This window comes from Amphibalanus amphitrite, unplaced genomic scaffold (genome assembly GCF_019059575.1).
Source record: "Amphibalanus amphitrite isolate SeventyFive unplaced genomic scaffold, NRLGWU_Aamphi_draft 000805F_arrow, whole genome shotgun sequence".
In the NCBI taxonomy this organism is placed as follows: domain Eukaryota; kingdom Metazoa; phylum Arthropoda; class Thecostraca; order Balanomorpha; family Balanidae; genus Amphibalanus; species Amphibalanus amphitrite.
Genome location: NW_024882299.1, coordinates 13,580 through 40,072, shown reverse-complemented (window position 1 = coordinate 40,072; position 26,493 = coordinate 13,580). Strand labels below are relative to the sequence as shown.

General features: G+C 51.1%; 1 protein-coding gene across 2 annotated transcripts in view; it reads right to left on the bottom strand.

The window, feature by feature from the left end:
- The window catches only part of LOC122366420 (vang-like protein 1), a 91,438-nt gene extending 74,314 nt beyond the window's left edge, over positions 1-17,124 (bottom strand). The window contains exon 1 of one of the 2 annotated variants that reach the window (XM_043338666.1): positions 16,876-17,124. The gene's annotated coding sequence lies outside the window, so the exon portion shown is untranslated. The remainder of the gene's footprint in view (positions 1-16,875) is intronic. The other variant, XM_043338665.1, reaches the window with a different exon arrangement.
- Positions 17,125-26,493: the final 9,369 nt, after the last annotated feature.

Sequence of the window (26,493 nt, the reverse complement as noted above, 5' to 3'; positions counted from 1 at the left end):
GGGAGGGGCGAAAGTGATAGCGAAGTGCAAAAGCAAGGGGAGTAGAAAGGCGACGGAAGCGGCATACATTGCAACGAACGAAACGATCAATACACGGGTTGGGTTTATAAAATGGGCAAAATCTGCGGCCGTATATTGTACTCAGATTATAAAATAAATGTTAAATAGAAAAACAGATACTGTCAACATGAATTGTCTTATATATGTATTCTCTCTTTCTTTGCCATTTAACTGACGCGCAGTATTGGAAGTGTATTTGCATTTAGGCACATTCTCATAATATGTACACGCGATATATCAACAGGTATGAAACTGTGCTTGCTAGCTTTGTTCTTGTGTGTTCGTATTGTTTTGTCGATATTCGGGTGTTGAAAAAGTCTCTGACGAAACGCGTCCACTAGGCCCCGTCATATTTTATAAAGTTTTTGGAAGACCAGCTCCCCTGGTGTTTTCCCATTGCTTGTTGGCCCAATATGAAGTGTGCAAAATTTCAGCTTCCTAGCTCAACGTTTGCATCTGCCTCAACGGCCTCGAAGTTTGCCTCATAGGGCATAATGGAGACTGCAATGCCGGTGTTAGCTGCATTCTCCCGGCAGCGGCATTCCTTGGCACAATATCGCCACGGATCAACTGCTGCCCCAGCAAGAGATGAACAAAACTAATCTTTGCCTTCGCCCCCCCCCCACGCACGCCCCTCCCCCTCCTCACCCCCCCCCCCCGCCCCGATTTTTTGTGCGTCGTTTGATTTTCACGCATTGTTCACGATCATTTTGTTTTTTTCATAATGCCTAAATGCTGGTTGAGACAAATATCACGTCGGTTTAAGATAGTACCTATCTAAAACATGCATGTGCGTATATTGATATCGACTCAATACTGCGGCGGCAGCAAACTGATAACTACGAACGACAGCAGCAGCCAGAGACCAGGACGGCGGACACGGCACTGGTGACGGTGACGGGCACCGGTGTCACTTACTATGGTCCAGCCTGTGTGTCCGGGGTCGTGGCCTACCTACAGCAAGAAGGTTTTCTTGCGCGGCTTTTTGGAAAACTCCTGCAGTGCGGTCTGGGAGTGAACTCCACAGTTTTCAAAATTCAAGTCATTTCTTTCCATGCAGCTACATTATATGAAGGCGCCTTCAGGGCCCAAAGGGGGTGCCCCAAGTTTAAAGGTACAGGACGATGGACTTGAATTGAATGCCCGCGTATGCTGGATACTGCTCTACTCTGGAGGCTGAGGGGCGCCAGGTTTTTTCTTCAATCGGGCGCCAAATCACCTGTGATCTTCAATGGGGTGCCTGTTAAGCTTTGCAGATGCGTCCGTGGTGTTGACAAGTGTGCCGAGTGCCCTGCCCCGCGGAATGGGCGTCATCGTTCAGAGGGGCGCGGGATGTTCTTGAGGGGTGACAATAATATTAAAATGGGGCGCGGGATGTTCTGGAGGGGCGCCAGTGATATTTACTGGTGCGGCGGATGCTCTGAGAGGGACGCTAGCGATAATGAATGGGGCGCCCACTCACCCGTGATCTTCAATGGGTCGCCTGATACGTTTTAGAGACACGTCGGTGGTGTTGAATGGCGTACCGAGTGATCAAGAGGGGGCAACATTTTTTTCGGAAGGGGCACGTCATATAGGTACTCTGAATGATGCGCACATAATACTGATAGGGGCGATGTCGGGATCTGAAAGGGCACCACAGGGATTCATGTTATTATGTATGCAATCCACTACCATGTTGCTTGCGTCAGAGGTTTGTGTGGGGCGCAGGTGCACGGGTCGTGGGTATTGATAGTGCTAAAGCGCGCCTTACATATAGCGTTATCAGGGCGCTCGGCACACAAGCCAACACCACAGACGCATCTGCAAAGCGTAACAAGCGCCCCTTTGAAGATCACAGGCGATTGGGCGTCCCATCGAAAAAAAAAAACATGACGCCCCTCACCCTCCAGAGCAGAGCCGTATCCAGCATTCGCGGGCATTCAGGTCAAGCCCATTGTCCTGTACTTTTAAATTTGCCCCCCTCTTTGGACGCTAAAGGCGCCCTCATATTATGTGGTCGCATGGAAAGAAATGACTTGAGTTTTGAATAGTGCGGACTACGGAGTTCACTCCTAGACCGCACTGAAGGAGTTTTCCAAAAAGCCCCGCAAGAAAACCTTCTTGCTGTAGGTAGGCCACGACACCGGACACACAGGCTGGACCATAGTAAGTGACACCGGTGCCCGTCAGCGTCACCAGTGCCGTGTCCGCCGTCCTGGTCTCTGGCTGCTGCTGTCGTTCGTAGTTAGCAGTTTGCCGTCGCCGCAGTATTGAGTCGATATTGATATACGTACATGCATGTTTAAGATAGGTACTATCTTAAACCAACGTGATATTTGTCTCAATCAGCATTTAGGCATTATGAAAAAAAAAAACAAAATGATCGTGAACAATGCGTGAAAATCAAACGATGCACAAAAAATCGGGGCGGGTGGGGGGTGAGGAGGGGGAGGGGCGTGCGTGGGGGGGGGGGCGAAGGCAAAGATTAGTTTTGTTCATCTCTTGCTGGGGCAGCAGTTGATCCGTGGCGATATTGTGCCAAGGAATGCCGCTGCCGGGAGAATGCAGCTAACACCGGCATTGCAGTCTCCATTATGCCCTATGAGGCAAACTTCGAGGCCGTTGAGGCAGATGCAAACGTTGAGCTAGGAAGCTGAAATTTTGCACACTTCTTGTTGGGCCAACAAGCAATGGGAAAACACCAGGGGAGCTGGTCTTCCAAAAACTTTATCAAATATGACGGGGCCTAGCGTCCACCCATGTGCTGTATGTTTTTCCTACTCAATATATATCTATTTGTCTATACATCACTCAATCAGAAGTATACAATTTACAGCTCCGCTCTGCAAATTTTGGCTCTATGATATCAGAGCGGATATGAGAACGGATGCAGCGATGGAAAGCCCTGAGTGCCGTCTTATTAGTATGACATCATTGACATAAATAAATATGAACTTATCATTGATCTATACGGTATTTGACTGGACAAAGTGGCAGTTATGCTCTCTGAGCTGATCGCTCAAATCATCGATAAACAAAGATCTGTCTAATTTGGGCAGATCTCCTACCTAATCATCTTACCGAGTTACCGTGCCCGTAACACGCCGTACCGATCCCTGCTCGATACGGCTCCACCCCGCGTCGGTCGATCCACCACCCGCACCGATCGAACCTTCCCCGATCGTCGGCATTTCACGGCGGGCAGCCGGCGCCCGGCCGCTGAATTAAATCATTCGCCTCCAGTGGTAATGGTCGGTTTAGCGGCCGGACAAATGGCCGCCGGTCAGTTCCGATCGATAAATCACACCGTGCTGCCGAGACGGACCGGCCCGCGGGCGCTCCAACAAAGAACGGCTGGTCCTGACCGGGTCCTCCGAGGCTCACCGGGTCCGCGGAGGGCGGCAGGGTCCGTCAAGGGTCCGCGGAGGGTTAGCCCTCCCCAGGCGGCCCACGACCATGACGGCTGGCGTGAGGCCGCGCAAAAACCGGAGAGGGTTGAGGGCTGGGCACTTGGGCAGGCCGTGTGTGGCGTATCGCGAAAACGGTGCTGCTAGTGGCCAAGAAATCGAACATCGAATCGAACAGAATCGAAGAAATCGAATCGAGAAATCGAACAAATCGAACAGAAATCGATGTGTCAGAGGTGACCACTATAGCCACTACGTATGTGAAGTGTCAAGTGCGGTCGGTAAGAGCGTGGTCGTTCGTTAGGCCCAAAAAGTGTCACACTTTATTTGACATATCTTTAACGCTCTAAATATTAGGATTATTGCTTCACCATTGCAATAATGGAGGACAACAAATCGTTCTCAGTTCTTGCAATGAAATGATTACGGCATAGGTATGCAGCTTCCAGTCCAGTTTCTAAAGAAGACTCAATGACTAGCAGCAGACTGTGAAGACGAGTGGATTAGCTCAAAATACGCAACGGTCCAACCGTGGGAAGATGACGGTCAAATTTTCACCTCGCTCGCACAGCAGCTTCGAAGATGAAGAGCCTCTGATCTAAATCGCTAAGTGTCACTCTGAACGACGAACAGTCTTCAAGTGAGGGTTTTTGTCGTTTAGTTTGCAAGCATTTTCACTCATGCGGTACGTCATTCAACAGAAAAACGGTGCTTTTTGTCAATGCAGTTGGCTACCAGGCTTCCAGGGCTACTTCATAGAGTAAAAGAAACACTTGTCTGCACAGGAGGTAGGATACTCTATGATCCTTAGCGATGGTTCATTCACAGAATTTTCACGGGAAATTAGAGACAACATGACAGGATAGTATCTCGTTTTGTTCGTGACCATTTACGTCTAACCATCGATAGATCAATCTCCGATCACGCCACAGCCAGCGTAACGCATCGCAGCACGACGAGAGAGACGTGCGCGGCGCAGCCGCGGCGCACCGCGACCGCCGCGGCGCGCCGCGTCCGCCGCTTATCGGCGCCACAATCGCCGCGCTGACTATTCATTCGGCCGCCGTAGCAAATAGGATAATTGCGCCCCGGGACTTTAAATATTCACACATTACAGCCTCTGCCGTAAAAATGCCAGTCAGACGCAGGTGACGGGCAAAAAGTGCGGCGTGGTCGGCCAGCGGACTGCGTGTCGCCGGCCGGCGGACGACAGCCACTTCGGCGCACCAAGTCTGATTTCATCGCCGGTCTGTCTCGGTGAGCGTGCCGGCCGAGCCTCGTACTAAGGCGGCGCAGATCGGCGCAGGCACGAACGCAATGACGAGGCAGCGCGCGGCGCCGTCAGCGGACGCCCGGCCTGACACCTTAGTGCTGCGCTAGCTCCGATGACACTCATCTTTTCTCTCGGACGAGTGAGGAGTAGTTCCGAGCAGTTCGGCTCTGTCTTCCCTCAGAGAGCGCGGCTCCTGTTTCCTCCCTCGCCAGCCGTACCAAACCGCACGGCGCAGCGTCTCGAATCAATTGTGTCTCGTCACGCCACCGGGCTCCGCACGTCCGCAGTGCGCGCGTTCGTGCGTCCCGGAGCGGCGAGCCGAGTCTGTCGGACCTCCCAATCAGCAGCGGGCCGGCCTAACCAGGCGCGGCGCGCTCGCACGTCCACAGCCACCGACCGTGCTGACCACTGGAGCGAGGCGGCCGCGCGAGCCCAGCCGAGGAGCGTTGACCTCGCAATGACCCGGCGCGCCGGTCTGCTCGTGCAGCGGCGGCAGTGCAGTGAGGAGGCCGCCGCGCCGCTGCCGCCTCCTCCACGCTGTGTCTCCGAGCCGCCGGCGAACGGACCAACATGGCCGGGAGGTTTATGGCCGCCGTAAACGGTGGGGAATAGCGCGAGCTAGCGGGAGGGGCCGTACCGACGGCACTCCGTGCTCTCCGGATAAACACTGCCCGAGCAGGCGGCTGGGGCGGCGTACTGAGGGGCTGCCACAGCCAGAAACGGCAACACTATGTCGCAATGCTACCTGGGTGCAGCGTGCCTAGCTTCCCCAACCAGGAAGTAATGCAAACAGATCGAATAAACGACTGTTGGCCATGAATTGCAAATTGAATTTCAGATCAGATATGACCAAAAGGATAGTGACCGGACCTTTCGTCGTATCAAGCTCTTAACCGGCTTATTTCTCATGAATATAGGCATACTGAACTGCTAGGTAAGGGGATACATGCTGTGATTTAGTATTACCACGGCAGGTAACCACCTACTAACAAATAATCATTTTAGAAGACAACATAATCAGCATAATAAACCAAACGAAAAAAATGTTGCTTTCGCTACAAGTCCGTTTTATCAAGTTCATATCTAACAAGGTCGATTGTCGATTATAAAAGGACAGCGGTCAAAATGACTGAAAGAAGATCGCATAGGTATAAAAAAGAATATGATCAAATGAGATAGGAATGAGCAAAAGCACACCGGCGAAACTCAATCAAATTACAAAAACAATCACCAATGCATAAGCCAGCATCCCAGTCGAATGTCGAACTGCAGATTCCATCACCAGGTGTCGACTTCAGCGTTGCTGCCCGGTCATTCGCTTCACCGTTCTACCGTGATCCATCTCCCTCGACACGGACGGCGATACACGATACCGGAGTCCCGTGCAAACGGTTCTCGGCACCCGCCCACCTCCCGCAAACCGTTCGGCGGCGGGGCGGGGCGGGTCGAGCGGAGGGGCGGGGTCGAGGGGCGGTCCGCCGGCCGCCGCCGCCGCCACCCAGCCCTCGCTGTGGTGACGCATCGCCCGGCGCCGACTGCACGATCGCGCCACAAACCGGTAATTAAGATTCTGGCTCGAGCTAAACGGCCGCTTTGTAAGGCGTCGACCGACGCGCCCGCCTATTACTCGGCCGTGCTCCACATAAAACATGGCCAGCGCGGCCGCCCCACCCGCGCTCGGCGCCTTATCACAGGGACGGTCTCTTCCATCCTCTGCATCATCCTCAGATGTGGCCGTTCCTTCCTGCAAATAGCATTCCTGGTGCGTGTATGTCTGTGAACACCCCTCCCCCAGATCAAATGCAAAAAGTATCTTATGTAAAAGGGTCGCTTAGGTACCCACAAATTTCCAATGAGCTGGTCGAGCTTCACCTATGTATGTTTCTGTACCGTGTTCAACAATATGAGATGCCATCAATTATTGGGCATACCAGGCACATAAACCAACTTTTAATGGAAATTAGCAGAATGAGAAAATGTTAGCGCGCTGCAATCATGTCAATTTTCTGAACATGTTTGCAAAAACGGATAAAGATGATGTGCATGCAGTGCTAGTGGCTAATGTGTCACATTACAGAGTTTTAATTACAGACCTACCCCAGGCACGGTCACGGTTTAGCTCCGCTAAGATGGAAGACCACATGTGTAGAACCATTGATTAATGTCTGTATTAAATCACTGCCGTAACTATATAAGTTTTCAGCACGCCAGCGGCCGGCTGGCTAAAAAGCCTCCACACCAGTTATCGATATTGAAATATGGCACTTGGAGCATGCAATTTGAGCCGACCGTCTCTCGCTGGCGTTGTTTCACGCGTAATTTAGTGCCACTTTGGGCCCGGGCTGCTCAGGAAGCGGAGGGAAACGAGCCGCTAAATTACTGCCGACAGCGGCCCAATGTCAAGCAGCTCCGCTCGGCCCAAATGTTACTCGCAGAACAGAAGCGCCGTATGTAGAGAGACGGGCGCAGCGATATGGAAAACAACGCTGGATATATGCGTGTGACAAGGAAAGCAGATCTGTCAATGTCACTGTCAGTTCTGGTCAAGTTGGTTACATGTGAAACTGAACCTAAAGTGACGTTCCTATCATTGAAATAATGTGGCCGGCATAGCTGTACTCATTTTCTAATCGCATCAAAAATGAATGAAAGTCTTCATCTGAGCCGTTGCTGCACGGTTCCTCGAAACTGTAAGCCCGTTGAGTCGCTGGAGGATCCAGAGCATTCGTTTATAAACGGCTTAAACCAGGAGCTCACAAATCCTCCAAATGTTAAGAAGTCTTATTTCCACGAAAGGCTTCCATACTATGGCACTGATCTCTTGGTGCATTCTTCTATTAACTCCACACCCCAACTCAAAATAATACGGTACCCTGGGTTTCCCGAACATTACACAGCCGGCTGTTCGAGATCTTGACAAGCTTATCTTGGCCAATAAATCGTAATTTTCCTTGGTTTAGGCCTCGACTTTCATAGTCATGTCCGGTGGTGGGTGTGTGCCGTTCAATTTATGTGATATAAATTATAAACTATCAACTGAGACAGCAGCCTGGTGACGTCATTTTTATCGCCTAGCAACAACATTTACCTTCCTACCGGGACATAACAGCTCCACATGGCTTCACGTTAGTCTGTACTGAGTGGATGTTGGACTGTAATCGCCACGCCCCGTGTGGATTGTCCATGACGGCAGGGCTGCGGAGTCGGAGTCGGAGTCGGAGTCGGAGTCGGTCGGAGTCGACGGTTGTGACCGGAGTCGGAGTCGGAGTCGGAGTCGATATTGGAAACCCCAGCCGGAGTCGGAGTCGGAGTCACCGAAAATCTGTCGACTCCGCAGCCCTGCCAGGTGTGCGGAGTCGGAGTCGGGAGTTGGAGTCGATCGGAGTCGACATTTCTGCCCGGAGTCGGAGTCGGAGTCGGAGTTGGTTTTTGAAAGCCGGAGTCGGATTCGGAGTCGGAGTCGCCGTAAACCCATCGACTCCGGAGCCCTGCATGACGGTAATACAATACAATACAATACAATGTTGGGGGAAGATTGTTAGTTGGCCATCTTTAGTGAGCTCGTATTGTTAATTTTCGTCTCACAGAAAGGTGTGTCATTGTTGTTATAGCATTTTCATAAATACGTTCGGGATTAGGCCGCCACACGCCGGTTGGCAGGGACGCCGTGACGTCACGCAGCAGCTGACTGCTGCCCGTATAACGTCACCGCACAGACCGGTTCTCCAGCGGTACCGGGCCTACCGGGCCAAAGCCTCCCAGGCCTCGCCAGCCGTCTAGAGTGAACAGCGGTGCTGACACAGCCCATGCGAACTGCTATCTCAGTCCAGTTCAGCCGTCCTCTCCGCCCGAAACGCCCGTCATCGCGCGCGTGACCGGGGGGCGGGACACACGCCGCGCACAGACAAAGAAAGAAACGAGCGATGGCGATACTCATGAGAGATGCATGCATAATGTGGAGCAGCTAACCGGTTTCGGGAGCTAGCGGAAGTGGACTGCAACCGTGCTCGTTATATTCACCAAATGCTGGTCAGCTTCTGCGCATATGCGGAACTGGCGGAGCGCGACAGTTTAATGAGCACCCGAGTTTTTAGTGGGAGGTTAAGTCAGGTGCGCTAAGTGCTGCATTGACTGTCCAGCCATGCATATTGCGTAGCTAACTAGCTTGCCAGTGTCAGGCTGCGCGGATGTGAAGTCTTAAGGACAGAACATTCAGCTCATAAGGACAGACGTCACCACAAGTGGTGAACGAATTTGAGCCACCCGACTTGTGCCGAGCTGACGTGCACGAATGCCAGTTCCAGCAAACGCAAAAAGCGCAGCTTAGGCAGAATTTTCTTTTGAGAAGTTTGGAGAAAATCGGCACCTTCCGGCTGAATGTGCCCACTTTTATCCGAGGCACCTGAGCAGTCAGCAAGTTTGGCCCGGCAACCGTGTATCCACGCCGGCACTGTAAAGGCATAGCAGTACGAGGTGTTGGATATAGTATCCACACACTGAACCAGCTTATAGCCTGACCAGCGATCACTGACCACTGACAATCAAATCAACCACCGAGTAAGTACTGACCACCATACACCGAGTAGTAAATACTGTCCATCGACCACATAGGCGCGGCGCAGCCTGACCACTTGTCAGTCACCGCACGCGGTTCGGACCCCACCTGGTGTGGTCGTTCCGTCGGTCGATCGGTCGGCCGGCCGGGGAAGATCAGGAAAACGCACCGCCATTACAAGAATAATGCCGCCGGAGCCGGTCGCTAATGGTACTTATTCCCGCAGCGCCCCATGCTAGCGATATGTTCCGCATCAGAATAAGGAGCCGCCCGACAGATATAGACGGCACGAGAAGGCAGAGCGATCGGTCAGACGGTAATTGAGGAGAGACACAAGCGGGCCTGCTCACACCACTCTCAATGCCTGATCGATCATGATTCGGAGACAAGGCATCATGTTATTCGAGTCATGTAAACACAAATAACAGAAGTCCCGTGTTCATCCGCCCACTGCGATTGTCCCCTCTCATCGGCCAATTAAATCTGAACTGATCGCGAGTTTGACCACACGCAGACCAATTCGACCACACGCAGAAATGCCGCTCAAAACTATAATTAGAATCATTTACTAGTTGTGCATTATTTACAATCGACCCACGTATAGCAGTAATTATGCTTTCAAAAGTTTTCAACATCAGCCTGTGGTAATGTGTCCTAAATTAAAGTACCTCTAAGTTCAAAAATATATTAAACAAAAACTTAATCCTACATCATGATTATGTAAGACGTCTAACTGATCAACTTTGATTTTAAGACGCTGGCGATAGAGACTGGTCCATGTTACAACTGATGTAATTTGATCTATGATAGTTCTCCATTCGCCCAAATTGGCTGGCAGAATCATCATTAATCAGACTGCACTATTAAACGCACGCGCCCAAATTACGTCATTAGCATGATAGACGCCCAGTTCAGACCTTACCAGGTTCTCGCGAAAGCAGGGAATGGCAAGTCATCTCTGTCAATAAACGGGAAATAAACGATAGAAGGATGGATTTCTTGCATCGTAGGTATCTTTACTACGTAGGACAGAGCTGCTCCGTTCAATCACCAGGGATCAATGGCCCTTGGGAAATGAGCTTGTTAAACCTCAGCCTCTTTTCAGATTCGATGTTGAATTTTAGACGATCTCGGTGGCTCGATGCAGAAAACATTAGACTAAGTTTATCATTCACGAATCAAAGGCGGATAAGAGAGATAGAAATTACGCAAAATCTTAACATCTATGTAAATCATTCAGCCAGTTATACAGTATAGCTACGGTGTGAGATGAGATGGATGTGTCATTGGAATGACAATTCCTGTCACCATAGCTGACAATATAAGGGCGGCATAACGTAATGTTTACGGCACCCTCTATAAGGTAGTAATTACCATTGTTGTTATTTACCGCTCTTCAGCGACAGCTATCTTATTTGCATGTCATGTGTGCTACGTTTAAAACATTCCGAAGCGTACACAAGCAAAGCAGCTTGTAATTTTGTTATACCATATGCAAATTCCAGACAAAAGTAACGTTTTAATGCGTATAATTACTTCAATAAGGCCCATGCACTGATATTGTCATGTTAATTCTTGACAGCTCAAACGATACTGCTAATATAGTTTTGAGTTTGTCCGATGTATTGGCTAGGGATCGGATTGCCATAAGTCAGCGACTGGAATTATTTTTTAGCATTTACCTCCCCCTATCTGGGACGAAGGAGTTGTGTCCGGCTTAGTGGGATGCATAATTTACTAAGACGGAAAAAGCGGACATAGACACAGCAATATCACCGCGGTTGGAGCAGGTTGAGAAGCTTAGAATGTTGGCCAGTGGGTTCCCACCACACTCCTTCACTACAACGAGCAACCGGTGCAGACTGCAGACACAGGTAGCGCGTGCTCAAGAGGCCTGTCAGAGAATTAGCACCTTGTGTCTACCAACTGCCGGATAGCCAGCCAAAAAAGTGAGCTGCAGTGAACAATGCTTGGCATTCCAGCAAAAACCTATCAACAACTGTTGCACACAGGGCACTTTGGCAGCTCTCAACACTCGCTTATGTCAGAGGTAGCGCTGAGAATACATTGTCTATTCGTCAGCTACCATCAACACACTGCCGACGCCCTACTAACACATGCTAAGAGCATGCATGTGCATCTAGGACGCAGTGCAATCTTTAGACCTCCCGCAACTGTCTGGCAGCCAGCCGTCAAGGGTGGGTGTGCCAGGGGAAAATATCCGGCAGCATACCAAAGACAATGCGGGGCGCCACCTCAAACCGAACTCTTGCAAGGACAATCGAGCCGCAGCCAGCATGGAACATGCGGCGGTGTGGCACACAAACAGTGCACAGTGGCCCTTTTTCAGAATTAGCACGCATTAATTCTCACATTACCTGAAAGTAGTGCAAGACATCACCACGTGATCAAGGACGTATTCCCTGCCAATGCAAAGAGAAGAAAAGAAACGAACTGCCCAAGGAGATTCGGCCCAACAGCGACAGGCCGCTCGGCCCAAGATTTGGCGCACGTTCGCACGGCTCGCCCGCCGGCCCAGGCCGCTCCGAACGCAAGTGTGGCGAGCCCGCCAACCGACCGCGCTGCACTGACCGCCAGGACGCCCCAGGGCGTCACGTGACCGCATCTACAGCTGTTGCCAGCCACCGTTAGTCGGCCCCGGCCGGGCAGCAACTAAGGTCAGCGCGACGCGAACAATACAAACACATAGGCGCTTTTGACGTTAGATCTTAAGCCGACCACGGGACTTGTGCGGCTTGGACATCAAACGCGACAAGAAATCGGACAGTTTTTCTTGAGCACAGCGTTATGCCTACATGACATTTCAATAAGCACATCTTATGGCAAAAGTCAAGCCACATTTAGGCGCACACCAGGTGACACCAGCTTCGAGCCAGGTCAATGAGCTTAGTCGTATCGGACAGGAGCCACAGCCGCTCGCGGACTGAACTGGCTCACGTTATCCACCGTAGAAGCAAAATGGCGCAAAATGGCGCGATGCCCTTTGGTGGACATGGTCAGAAGAGATCGACGATTCGAACGATGTATAATACGACATGTCCCAGAGTGTGCTACTTAACATAAAGCTTCATATGTATGCCGCCATCTCCAGTTAATAATTGTCTTGTTATTGTGTCCACAATATTTGGCAAAAGTGGTCTATTTAAGTTTGTACAATGAAAATTGTGGTTTCTAGGGCTTCTACGTAAACTCAGCTTCACAGCCATGCCACTAATTTTTAATATTTTCTCACCGAAAGCCTTACAAATTGATGTTCATCTTATCCTACTTTTTAGGGTCCGCCGGTGGTGTCTGCGCGCCTCTCGACAAACTTCATGTTTGCGGTCAGTTTTACCAAAGATAATTATCTTTTAGGAGGTAAAAATGGCACCATCGGATAGTTTGGAATGTTTTGCACACGATTAGACTGCTTTTTACTCAAAAGAGGAGAAAAAATATTTTGGATTTATGCGTGCTAATTCTGAAAAAGGGCCACTGTGCAGTGGTCAAACCGCAGAACACAGCGACCAGACCGCCGAACAGCTCATCTCAGAAGCACTGGAGAGCGTCTGTCGTCTGCTGGAGAGCACGCTATCCGCCTCGTGCCACTAGAATTACACACTGGTACCAACTGGTATCGCCTGCCGCGCCAGCGAGCGCCAGGTCACCGAGGTCAGAGGTCACGGCAGAGGGCAGACCCAGACCCCGACATGCCTCCTGTCGCAGACAAAACACCGGTGTCCCGACCGGTGAGAGCCCCAGCCGCCCTCCTAACGCCACTCCTGACCGCAGCGCTAGCGTGTCAGCCACCAACTCCGTCATCAGGGCACATAAAACTAACCGGTCGGCATTTGTCAGCGTCTCCGTCTCACCGGCCGAGAGCCGCATTGTCTTTGAAGTTCCGACGAGCGTTTGGAGCAGACAGCAGCTGTAAAACGGTGGGGAGCGGGGGGAAGGCGGACGTTCTGGCTTCCCATTCCAACGAACTGCCGATTGCGAGATGCAATATGTGAGGCGAGAAATGAAATTGGGGTCTAGGGAGGTGGAAATGGAAGCGAAAGGAAATGTGAAAATAAACAGACAATGCGTGAGCGTGATATTGAAATGAAGGGAGACAGTAGCAACAAAGAAATGACTAATAGGGGAGGTTGAAAAAGTGGTAACGGGTGGTCCCAACTAATTAAGAGCAACAATAGTTCAACATGACCTCTTCCTCTTCTCTGACACGCGCAAAAAAAAAACAGCAAAAAACACTAAATTTCCTCATTTCCTGCGAAGACACAGACAACCACAGGGTACGATTCTCCCTGCTCCCCTCATGGAAACGCTCCCCACCCAAGTCCGACTGATTGCGCTGACAATTAGTGCGGCCGTAATTAAGTCGTCACACCGTGTCCCCATCGCCAGGGAGTGGCCATAATGACCGCTCAGGTCACATCCGAGTCTGGTCGCGGAGGGCGCGCCCCCACCGGACCGGGCCTGTTCCCAGCGCTCTGGGGCGGGCGGCGACCCCGCTGTGACCGACGGTCTCGACGACTAATGACAGGATCTGAGGGAATCGTCTCGGTCGGTCCATCTCCGACCGGCTGCGCGACCCGTGGAGAAGGAGACGACGGGAAGGAAATTACAGGAAATGACCGTGTCGACACACTGACCGCAACCGGTCGGAAAAGGGTTTATTCTCCACAGCATTTACCCTATACTCGTACACCTCATACCCAAGTAAAATGTGTATATTTTTGCCTAGCATATATGAGTTTATGATGAAACACATTCAAGTGTAAAATGTAGAAATAAATAATAGCTCGAAGGCAGGCTCTCCAACTCCTCGATTTCAGGGTGGTTCGCAATAAGCACCACGTCGAGCACGTGTTACCCCAGACGTGGTCACCGTGACCGACCCGACCAATATCTCCGCAATACGCGTCTCGCCCGGCACCGCTGCCTGCATAATCCAATAATACGGCCGAGCGCGGCGAGCAGCGACGGAGCTGCGGCGACGAGTGGCGTCTGGGTGGCGCCGCTATCGGCCCAATCAGGGCAGTAATTGCGCGAGAACAGGCCGGCGCCGGTCGCGGAGGTCGGGGTGGGGACAGGCACCGGCTGGCCGCTGCAGCAGCCGGAATACTGATCAGTGATCACACTAGCCACGGGGTAGCGGTGTGCGCCCGGCCTGCCAGTCCGGTGGGTAGGCGGGACAGCCTGGCTGAGCAGCTGACAGGTCACAGCTCGAGCGGAGCGCACGGAGCCAGTCACGGTCACGGTTGTAACTCGTGTGTTGTGGGTCGTGGTAGAGGCTACTGGAACACAAGAGTCGGCCGATGACCTTTGACTCACAACACGATTGCTGAGTTAAATCACCGTGATGAGTTGCAGCGAGTCAGCCGAACACAAAGCGAGCCAGGAGCCGAGCTAGGTTATATCTGCAGTCAATTACGGGAGCAGTAGAGAGTTGTGGGCCGTATAACAGCTGGATCTGTCTGCTCTCCTACTGGGACCTGGTCTAAAGCTGAGCTTAGTGCAGGGCGAGCTCCGGTCATCGTCCGGCTTCAAACAGAAGCCGCCGTGGGGTCACGACCACCTGCTGGTCACTTATCGTCACCTCAGAAACACCGTAATCCGCTCCCTACCTCCCCCATCTAACCCGTCACAGCCGCGAGCGCCGAGCATCCAATGACCCTATGGGATCATATTTACTCCATGTCACCGAAGAGGGACTGCCTGTTACTCTGCCCCGCGCTGCCCAAAGGTATGCTCGCTCACAGTTCTGTGAGTAAACACAGCGAGATTTGTGACGAGTGAGCGGCAGCAGAGCTGTGGTATGCATTCCGCTGTTCACTCTCTGCTGTCCCGCTGTTCGCTCTCTGCTGTCCCGTTGTCCGCTGACAGCTCTCACGCACTGTCCACTGTTCGCTCCACGCACTGTCCACTCTTCGCTCCACGCACTGTCCACTGTTCGCTCTCACGCACTGTCCACTGTTCGCTCCACGCACTGTCCACTGTTTGTTTCTGTTCCACTGTTGTCTGCTGTCTGTTGTGAACTGTCCCTCTCACCTCATTTCCACTGTTAGACCGTCTGTACGAGCACATTCATACCGAGCCGCGTCAGTGGCACACTGCCAGTAGGCACTACAGTCGAGTGTAGACCCGAAGCGCCTGAAAACGGCGGACGGCGGCAGCGGACATGCCAGGCAGCGGTTTTACAGCCGCGCGCCGGCAGGGTGAAAGGGCAAACGACCGAGCCCGTCCGGTTGAAGACGTTTGTACTCCGTGATGGATTTGGTCGGTGAACAGGTGACAGCGGGCCCTGCCCTGAGCCACTCCGAGGACAGACTGGTTTTCAGCCGTCTGTGACCCACTTGGCAAACAATTATACCGCCTCAATGCTGTCGGGTTACTATGTGAGCAATTTAAAAGAGCACCGGAGGCCGTATATAATTGGGAAAAACGATGACAATATGAGCAAACAAGACGCATTCAGACAGTCATAACAAACACATTACATACTACATAGACGCGAAATGTCTATACTGGTTAATGGTTATCATGTTGCCTGCTCTTCTGCGTCTGCATCACATTCTCCGTTTCACTATGAAAGTTGTGCCAGCTGGGTGGTGTCGCAGGCGCACCCTGCCCTTTGCGACCCCTCCCCAGTGAATGGAGACCGCTCCACAGCCCCTCAATGGAGCCTTTTTGGACGCCAGATCGATCAGTTTGACTGAATCCGAAGGACATCGACGGTCGGTCCACCGGCCACGAAATAGAGGGTTAGCTGGGTGACTGGGCATCATCCCTTTCAGCGTGGAACGAATGCCGAAAGCAAGGCGGACAGGATTCAGCCGACCGGAGCGACCCGCCTGTTTTGACCATCCACGAGATCATTAACGAGCCCCGATCAATATCGGGGCTCGAATGGACGACGAGCTAAATCAATCGTGATAGCTTTGTTCTCGTCTCTCTGTAGTCTGTGGTCTTTATAGACCGATTAGTCGGATCTGTCTCTTGTTTAGTCGAAACACATGAATTATATTTAGACAGATGACATTAAGATGTCTCTCAGCGATACACGGATTTGTCTTGTCGTCATGTACGAAAACTTACGAGTGCCGACTGCCGACACGTTATCTGATTGTTGAGTATTTCCAGGGCTTACGAATGTTTCTGAGCGGACTTAGAGGCCCTGCGGTGCAGCTGTGCCGGCTCGGGACCGCTCGTGGTGCGGTGGTGACGGGACCGTGGTCCACTGCTGGTCCACCGGTGGTCCAGTGGGGTCTGGGTGGCTCCGATTTGGTCCGCTGACCGACCCTCGCCCCACTGCTGCCATCGACCGCTGCTCCACGGCGGGCCGCTCGGCGGTGAGGACTGCAATATAGGGCCGGCCGATCGATGTGAGCTGGCGCCAGTGGTCCTGGAGCCCTCCCCCGCCTCACCAGCACCCCTACCGCCCCCGCCAGCCGACGACGACGATACTCCTGCCGCCCCCGCCGGCATCGTGAGCCCCCCCCCCCCCCACCCACCCCCAACCTCGCCGCTCTGGTTCGAGCTGTAGCCTAGACCGGTGTAGCGTCCAATGTCAGCAACGTGCCTCAACGACCTACCTGTTCAGAGCAGCGGCCTGGAGCGGCCGGTGGCGACGCGCACATGTGCCGAGTAGAGTTCACTCCTCTCACGAGGTAGATCACGGGAGGACCGAGACACCTCACGCGACACTCACTATTCGTCCTCTCTTCACACAATGCCCAATCACTCGCAATACACGGTGGCACCCACGCGAATTCCACTTGAGGACGCGCCCCGACCGCCGACAACCCACACCTCCGACGGACACTCCGCTTCTGCTGCGACTTTAGAGCCCGGCGACGGCGTGCCGGCACTGCAGCGCCTCTGGCGGCCGAACGCGGAACTACTCACGGAGCCGCCGCAGGCGGGGCCGATCGCCAGGTCTAGCACGACATGGGTAAAAAAATCGAACTTTGTGGATGTGCAATGAATCCTATACCAATTTGTTCAAAAATGATCATACTACACTGCTGTGGTCTTTGTTTTCCAACACAATTGCTATTTCATGGCGAAAACTCAGCTTAAACACGAACTTCGGAATCGTTTGGACCGAACTCGTCCCCCGCACTCTTCGACAACGTATCTTTGATCCACGAAAACAATCACAATTTGAGGAGGAATTCCACATTTAAATACATCAAACGATAGCTCCGGGTCTGCAGAACACACATAACCACATCAAAATGGCGAAGTCTTACTTGGTTATGATGTATTGGCACCGCAAAGATTTAAAGACGAAAATATAATTTCACATAATTGATGTCACACACAAATAGACTTTTAAAAAAAGTACCGCAGAGTACCGCTTCGAAAATCTCGCTACATGTCAATGATTCATTGCACTACAAGATCCAACAGTCATTTTTTGCGACTTTTTGCGACTTTGGATGTAGCAGCCAAACATCAACCCGCGCCGGACCGGTGCTCGGCGTCAAACGCGCCGGGCCGGGAGGTGTTGATTGAACACTCCCCTTCTAACTCGGCTCTTGGGCCACATAGCGACACGTAGTAAGTGGCATTCGAAAGAGCGTCCGAAATTCCAGTTGGAGTAATTAGTCATTTCTAGGTCAGGTCAAAGGTCACGTCACCAGAGGTCATCAAAGGTAAAATGTTGCATTTATCAACATTTATCGAAAACCGGCTCTTACCTCGGGGACCAATAGAGCTACATCGTCGCGGAAAAGTGCAATTGCTCTTTTAGCGGTCTTTCTGAAATAAGCCCTCAGATTTGGCTTAACCCTCGCTCCTAGTGGTGTTTTTCCAGCCGCAAACGTATAGAAGGGGTCCGTTGGACCCCCCGCCGTTTCGCCCCTGATCGAGCTAGAGCTTCGCGGAAAAGACGAGCGTGTTGCCCGTGACAAGAGGAAGGTGATGATACCCAATTGTAAGGTCCTAGGTCATCGGTTGACCTTCCAGGTCAGGTCAATGACCCAAAAGTCGGGAAAATCGGGACCTGTTAGAACGTCGTAAAGGGTGGCTGCTATGGGTTTTTGGGGTGCTGATCACGAATATAATATTATTTACGAGCATAGATGATGTCTTCATACATTTAGGCCAGCTCGGGTCAGGTCAGGTCATGTCAACTAGTAAGGGTTTTGCCGGGTACCTATTTGCAGTAGGTGGCAACCGCCTCTGACAGCTTTGTAACATGCTACGAAGGCACCAAAGCTACATAGTAAATGTTCAAATGGTTGCTAGATTCGAATTCAGCTAAAAAACTAGCCTAGAAACATGTAAAACTCGAAAAAGTGAACCAAGGTCATCAAAGGTCAATGACCTTACCTGACCTTCTGGTGACCTTGACACCCACCCTAATGCTTGGGAGCAACATAATATCCCATGTTTGAACGCTTTAAACCAAGAAAAGACTGCAAACCCGCGGCTAATGCGAGCCGACATACGCTGAATCGCGATTCCGGCCAAACATGGTTTCGAAAGAAGGTCACAACTCACAGGTCAAAGATCATTAAGGCCAGGGTCATGAAATTTTCAGGTTAGCTGTAAAAGTAGTTATCGCGAGGGTACTGAAAGTTTCGTTGCGATCGGCCGCTTTTTACGCGAATTACTCGCGAAAAACCAAGGGTTCCGTTCGAAGATTCAGGCCCTGTCGCGCTAGAATGGCATATCGGCCCACTGTGCGCCGTGTGGCCTTGAAGCAGGGGGAGGGTTCCAGGGACCCAAACACCGCACGCTACAAGCCGCACAACTCGGCCGTTCGATTTCGAGAGTCTCTTCGCCTCGTATGGTCGCCCCAAGCACCTCCGGCCGCAAGAATCAATCTCGAGCGAGGACGAAATGCGCCACTAAATTGAACTCGGACCTATAAGTGTCAAGGGGAGCAGATTTACGGAGCTAAATTGTCGACAAATGTAATTGAGCCTCGGCTCTGAAGGTAAACACTGATTCGGCGTCCACTTTTGATATTGGTCAGGTGCGTCGTGGGAGCTGGGCTGGAGACAAAGTTGAGGCTCAGGCCTCAGGCGCCATTGGCAGCCTCGCGCCTCAGTTGAGACTGAACGAGGATACCCACCAAAATCGATGGACAATGGTCGGTTTTTAAATTTCGTTTCGGCACTGCCATTGACGTGCTTAAAGTCAGGCTTCATGTTTCCTAAAATTGTCAACACCTCATTCGATTTGATGCCTTCCAGCGACCTGAGTGAACCTGCTTACCTATTACCAGTTAAATTTCCCGATAAGTCAGTAATGCGACGAGCCAGCACTGGTGACGGGTGCCGCTGGGGTCACGGTGTAATTGTCCGCCACACCCCGGGGGAGAACCACCGGCGCCAGCACCCGGGGTGCTCCCAATCACCCACTTTCCCCGTCCTGAGAGCGGCGCCCGGCCGTCATCACCAGCCGTCATCAGCGGTCGTCATCGTCTCGCCACTTAGGTGACCGCTGCCGCCGCCCGGCTGCACCGCTGACTGGACACCAGCGTGACCCAGGGGTCCGAGAGCGGGCCGAGTCGCTCTGTCGCACGACATCCAGCCATTACGAGAGACCAGAGGTTATTGGAGCAAACAGGACTAGTCACCACTTCCTGAAGTAATTTGTCAGTACCTCAGTGCCTTAAGTGTTAATGGCCAAGAGCTTGGGTAACAGCTAAGAAGGCAAGTATGCTTTATGTAATAACCCACGTATAACGCAAGAGGTATTATTAAAATTTGTTTCCATGTTGGGCTTTAAGGGGGTGCCCACTATAAGTATCTGTGAGGCTTAATTTTTAGCATGGTCGTTTTAATGCTCCGTTAGCAGTTTTTGGTCTGAAAATTATCAAGAGTGAGACACACCTGATGCACAAGTAGAGCTGTAACAGATTCGAGACAATGATAATGATAAGGAGATGAAACCGCGTGTGGATTCGTTTTGATTTTTGGAAAGGGCTAAACGCCTAAGCTGCTGGTAACTTTCAACCACTTACGCTGGTTTAAAATTGACTTTTCGGAGGAAGTGGAGAAGTTTGCCTCAGTTTTCTTCTATTCCCCCGGCATGCCTGCGATGATGCTGTGCCGCAATGCATGGACTGCCTGCGATGATGCTGTGCCGCCGTACACTGCACTCCTGCGAGGATGCTGTGCCGCCATACACAGTTCGCATGCGGTGATGCTGTACCGCCATATACAGTGCGCCTGCGGTGATGCTGTGTCGCCATACGCTGTTTGCCTGCGGTGATGCTGTGCCGCAATGCATAGCTTGCCTGTGAGGATGCTGTACCGCCATACACTGTTCGCCTGTAATGATGCTGTACCGCCATACACTGTTCGCCTGCGAGGATGCTGCACCGCCATATGCATTGTTGCGGGTTGCGGTACCTATTGTAAATATTGCTTGCAATAATATACCACCCTTAACAGTCCCTTACCCTTCCATGCTGCTTGAAATCGAATAACGGTTAGAGCTTTCTCGACATTTCACGATCAGTTAAACGGCGTTGGTAGGCCACTGCTACAAAATTGTTCGACGTTTGGTGTGATAGGGCCCAATTACTTTTTCAGCAATTTAAAAGGCTTATTTATCTAGGTATTCATTTATGAAGTTATGTTACGAAGTCACTGCAGACGCGTTTATTTCTCGTCCTGCCTCGGTTACGTCAGTCGCGATGTCCCTGATCGACCACCCACCTTCCGTTTGGCGGACGACCAATGCCAACTGGCACTCGGGCGGCGGGCGGCGTCTCTGCGGCCATTCAGGTGTCTCCCGTTCCTGGACTGGACACCCGGGTGACGAAACCCCGGGAGTTGGCCGGTCGTCGGTGAGCGTCTGCCATAGGTGATGACACTGGACTGATTTTTGGCTCGCCCACAGTCAGAGACAGTAATTGGGGACACGGTAGCTCGTACTACACGGGACCAACTGGGCACAGGAACAGCCAGTCTGCCAGAACGTGTTGCATCAGGCGGCAGGCTGCCATTGAGTGTTGTATTTATAATACTTAGTGACGTCAGTAGACGCTCTTTGGAGTTGACCTGACACAGCTGACGAGATTGGTACTGGAATGACTCACGGTGGAATGCTCTAGCGGGTAGGTAGTAGGTACTGGGTACTGCATAGCACTTTTGAGAGAGCATGGGTAGAAAAACTAAACCTCTGGCGCCTGGACCTCGTGAGATCCAGCTCAGTCTCGAAAACGTCTTCTTGGGTTTGATGTTTAAATGAATAAGTAGATATAAATAACTCGTGTCGAATGACAAGCCATGGATGAATGACGACAATCCACTCATAAAAATGTTGCTGAATATGAAAAGCGGGAAAAACATTCATGAAGACTGGAAGAGTACCTACCAAGCTTCACTTGCTCGAACTGGAGCTTTTTAATATGATTTATTACCCCTTTGCGAGGGCAACAATATCTTCCGCATTTCAACGTTCCAGTACCACCCATCTGGGCTACGATATAAGTGCCTACCTCTGCCGTTTCCCAGGAACACTGAGCTGCCAGTGAGACTCGGGGGCCTGATCTCCAGCCGAATATCCCGAGCTGAAAGCACGCGGCATATATGCAGTTCTGGGAGTCATCAGATATTCTGCATGCATTGCAATTCCAGATGCACTTAAATGGACGCCGCTCAGCCACGAGGGCTGACAACATCGCGGAAACGACATATGTCCGATTCGACGAATTGCAAGGCGAATCTTAAAACGCAGGGGCGTCGCCGACGGGGGGGTCGGGGGGGTCGTGACCCCCCACTCTTGAAAACTGGGGGTGTCGACCCCCCCCACTTTTTGCGATGCTGAGTATGCTTTTTTAGCTTTTATGTCAGTGAAGCAGGCGTCAGCAACACCAACAAATACATCAGATTCAGAATCGCTTCAAGAGCTCCCTAAAGCCAATTAGCCAATTACCTAAAGTTCAATTAGCTGTGGGCGGGGAACACCAGCACAACAATATTTTTAAGTAGCTACCATTCTAGTACCTTTTTATCCCTCAAAGGATTGGACGCGCCAAAACTGCCCCGAGCGTTCGTCTGATCGTTTAAAAAAAAAAATGGTCGCAGTCGATTCGTCGGATCAGTACCTAACTACAACTACAAACTAGCCTCAGCCCCATGGCTATCGTCACAACTAGCTGTACAGTGCACATGTAGGGGAAAGGGAGTCATGATGAAACCGTCTCGGGCTTTCGCAAAGAAGTCGCGCAAAAGGAGCCGATTGCAACGAAACTTCCGGTGCGCTCGTGTTAATCACCTACTTAAAAATAAATCGATATCCCTGATTCAAATAAAGATGACCTTGGTTCACTTTTTCATAACATGCTTTTAATTTAGGTATAGGATAGTTTTTGGAGCTGATTTTGAACTTAGCGCCCATCTGAACATTTAAGAAGTAGTTGTGTTGCTTATACATATGTATAACATGTTAGGAAGCAATCGGTGGTGGTCATCCACTATTAGGTACTGGTCGATCTGACCTGACCTGATCTACCCCAAATGCATGGAGTCATCATCTTCGTTCAAAACTAAGATAACATTCGTAATCAGAACCTCGAAAAACCATCACAACTTACATTCGCAAAGTTCTAGCAGGTCCCGAGTTTCCCTACGTATTGGCGATGACCTGAGTCCTGAGATGACCCGAAACCTTGTAAATGGGTATCATCGGCTTTCTCTCGTCACGGGCAGCATGCTCTTTTTTCCGCAAACCTCTAGATCGATCAGGGGTCGAAAGCATACATCAGCGTTACTTTAGTATACGTTATAAGTTAGCGACTGGGAGCCCACCAATAGAAGGGCTACAGTGAAGCAGAAAACATATTTGATAGCTCTTTCAACGCTCTTTCGCTAGCTTCGGGTCAGATTTCATCTCAGGTCTATGTTTTGCCCATAGAAGGCAAACAGCTAACTGGACAGATTCTGCCGAAACATTTGCTTTGCAATAACTTTAGATTCCGTGAGTTTGTATGGTATTTACATATGTTGTCTTGTCACCACTGTGTTTATCTCTTTGAGACGCGTCACATGAGTTAACCCTCGCATGTGTAGGGGGGGGGGGGTCGGATGGACCCCCCCCCCATGGTTTTTCGCGAATAACTCGCGTAAAAAGCGGCCGATCGCGACGAAACTTTCAGTACCCTCGCATTGATCAATTTTACACCGACCCTGAAAATTTCATGCCCCTGACCCAAATGACCTTTGACATGTGACCTCTTTTCCGAGACCATGTTTGGCCGGAATCGCGATTCCGCGTATGTCGGCTCGCATTAGCCGCGCGTTTGCAAGCTTTTCGTGGTTTCAAACGTTCAAACATGTGATTTGATGTTACTCCCATGCATTAGGGTGGGTGTCAAGGTCACCTGAAGGTCAGGTCAGGTCATTGACCTTTGGTGACCTCGGGTGACCTCGGTTCACTTTTTCGAGTTTTACATGTTTCTAGGCTAGTTTTTGGAGCTGAATTCGAATTTAGCAACCAGTTGAACATTTACGAAGCAGTTTTGGTGCCTTCGTAACATGTTGCGAAGCTGTCAGAGGCGGTTGACACGTACTACGAATACCCGTCACGACGCCTACTGGTTGACCTGACCTGACCTGACCCGACCTGGTCTAAATGCTTAAAGACATCATCTGTGATCAAAACTAACACGATATTCGTGATCAGCACCCCGAAAAACCCCTTAGCAGCCACACTTTACGACTTTCTAATAGGTCCCGATTTTCCCGACTTTGGGTCATTGACCTGACCTGGAAGGTCAACCAATGACCTAGGACCTTAAAATTGGGTATCATCGGCTTTCTCTCGTCACGGGCAACACGCTCGTTTTTTCCGCGAAGCTCTAGCTCGATCAGGGGCCAAACGGCAAGGGGGGGTCCAACCGACCCCCCCCCCCTACACATTAGAAGCTGGCAAACGCCGCACACATGCGAGGGTTAAAATTTGACCATTCAGACGTTACGGTCCAAACTCCATAGACAAGCGGACATACGGTTTTACAAGAGTTAGGCGACGAAATACTCAGCTTGATTATTAAGTAATGGGCACCATTAGGTAGGCCATACAATTTTCTGTAGTACCGCATAGTCGCTGCAGTCAAAGGTGTTCTGGTTTTTATGCTATATGCCAAAGAATTTTTGCGTGTAATCACCGGTGACACGACATATTTCTGCTTTATTGGGTTGGGCGGTGAAGTCGATGACGTGATCACAATGAAAATGGCTTAGTTTTGTAGAACATTGAATTCTGACTCCGGCACGACTCTCGCTAGTCTATTTTTTTATTATAAATAAACCATTAATTGCGGTACAAAGTCAAAACTAGCCCGAAACGGCGCCCGCAGCGGCCGTTAGCACAGCGGCCTTATGGTAAACAGGTTAGTTCACATTCCCGCCGCTATGCGAGTGGCGGCGGCGCCACCTGTCCTCATGTCCGCCTTGGACCGTAACGGAATTAACGTTAAAACGACCTCAGGTCAACGTTATGTCCAGATCGAAAAAGGACCTCCTGCTGCATATGAATGGATCCGTGTTGTTGACCTTCCGTGTTGATGACAACACCTTCCAGGTGCTGTCATCGCTCTACCGCGTCTTCGTCAAAAGTTGTAGAAAAAAAATGCTGGTGGCCATCGATGGACATTTCCACTAATGACCTTTCGAGTCATCACTTGCCATAAGTTGCACCCTGTCCCTGGCAATGATGAGCTGATTTGTCATGGCTCCAAAGATATTTTGCGTTTCTGACGAACTTTTTCAAAGCAAGAGGCATTCGTGCTTTTTATAATTTTTCATTATTTTCTAATGATGAGGTCACGTATTTGACCTGCCTCCAGATCAAAGATGTAAATCCTCAGAATCATGAATTGCTGACACGTATAACCCCATACATTAGGTATACAGTGTACCAAATTTCGAAGTTATGGGAGAACAGCTACAAGAATGGCGAGAGGGGAAAGTTTGATAGAGGGGTACCGTATAACTGAACTTGACATAGCGACCTGACCTTAAGTGACCAGTGATAATTTTTACGCAAGTGATGTAGGTAGGTATACCTACCTAATAGGTTATACCAAATTTCGCGGCGCTGCACGCCGCTTTGTTACACGCGCACACATGCACATACGCACGCACAAAACTGGCAAGTGTGGCAAAAAAACACCCCTACCCATCGGGTGAAGACTAGAAACCCGACCCCCCCACTCAAAAATCCGTGGCGACGCCCCTGTTAAAACGTGCATAACACCGAATAGACAGTTATAGCGTTTTGGGGCCCACTTTTCCAGTTAGTCAATAAAATAGAATGGCACGATTTTTATTCAGATAGGTTGACGATGCAAATTGTGAACGAACTTGCTCGTTTGAGCTTGTGGACGTCAATGCTCCAAGTTATGCCAGCGTAATGCGTAATTTGAATAAGACACTACTGAAAATAACCAAGGATATGGCGCTACCAGCCGTGCCGTCCCCACATCGAGAACCCTCCTGCCAATCTCCAATACATATACTGCCACATCCGCACCTGTGGAGATTCACACGCACACAGGGGAATCTCTAATCAGTCCCGTTCCCAGCGTGCCCATCAACTCTCATCCCAGCTCTGGCGCTGTCTGCGAGTCTGCCCGTCTCGCGGCGGGTTCAGTGCCATGCATCAGGCCGGTATCGACCGTCGAGTGTGCGCGGCGCCGACGGCAGGCCAGAGGTGACTCAGCCCTCGACTATCGACCGCCGCGGACGAACCTGGCCGCGGGCGTCCACAGGGCGCCCCCGGCCGACGCCCACCTGGCCACGCGCTGGGTATGCGCCCCTGTGAACCCGCTCGATAGGTTACCACCCAGAACGGATGTGGATAGGATATCGTCAGCGGCATAGATGTTGCGTCAGCGCAGCGGTGTAGCGCTGATGTGCATGTTTGCTTTTCTTTTTCGGCGGCACGGGTTTCATAAGCACAGACACTGATGATGAGAAATAGGGACGAGCAAACAACAGTTGCATCAACATTCGGGGTAATATATTTTGGGGCATGATGGATCCTGGCGGGGTGCTTGTGGCAGCAGTTACCAGCTGATGGTTGCATGAGAAATCCATCAAGTCACATTGCCTAGCGATAACGACATATCTACACCCCACAAATGACATTTATAGACGTTACTCAGATCCATTAATATAGCACGCACTAGTAGCACCACCCTATCCATTCTCGCCGGGATCCATCGAGCCGCGACACCTCAT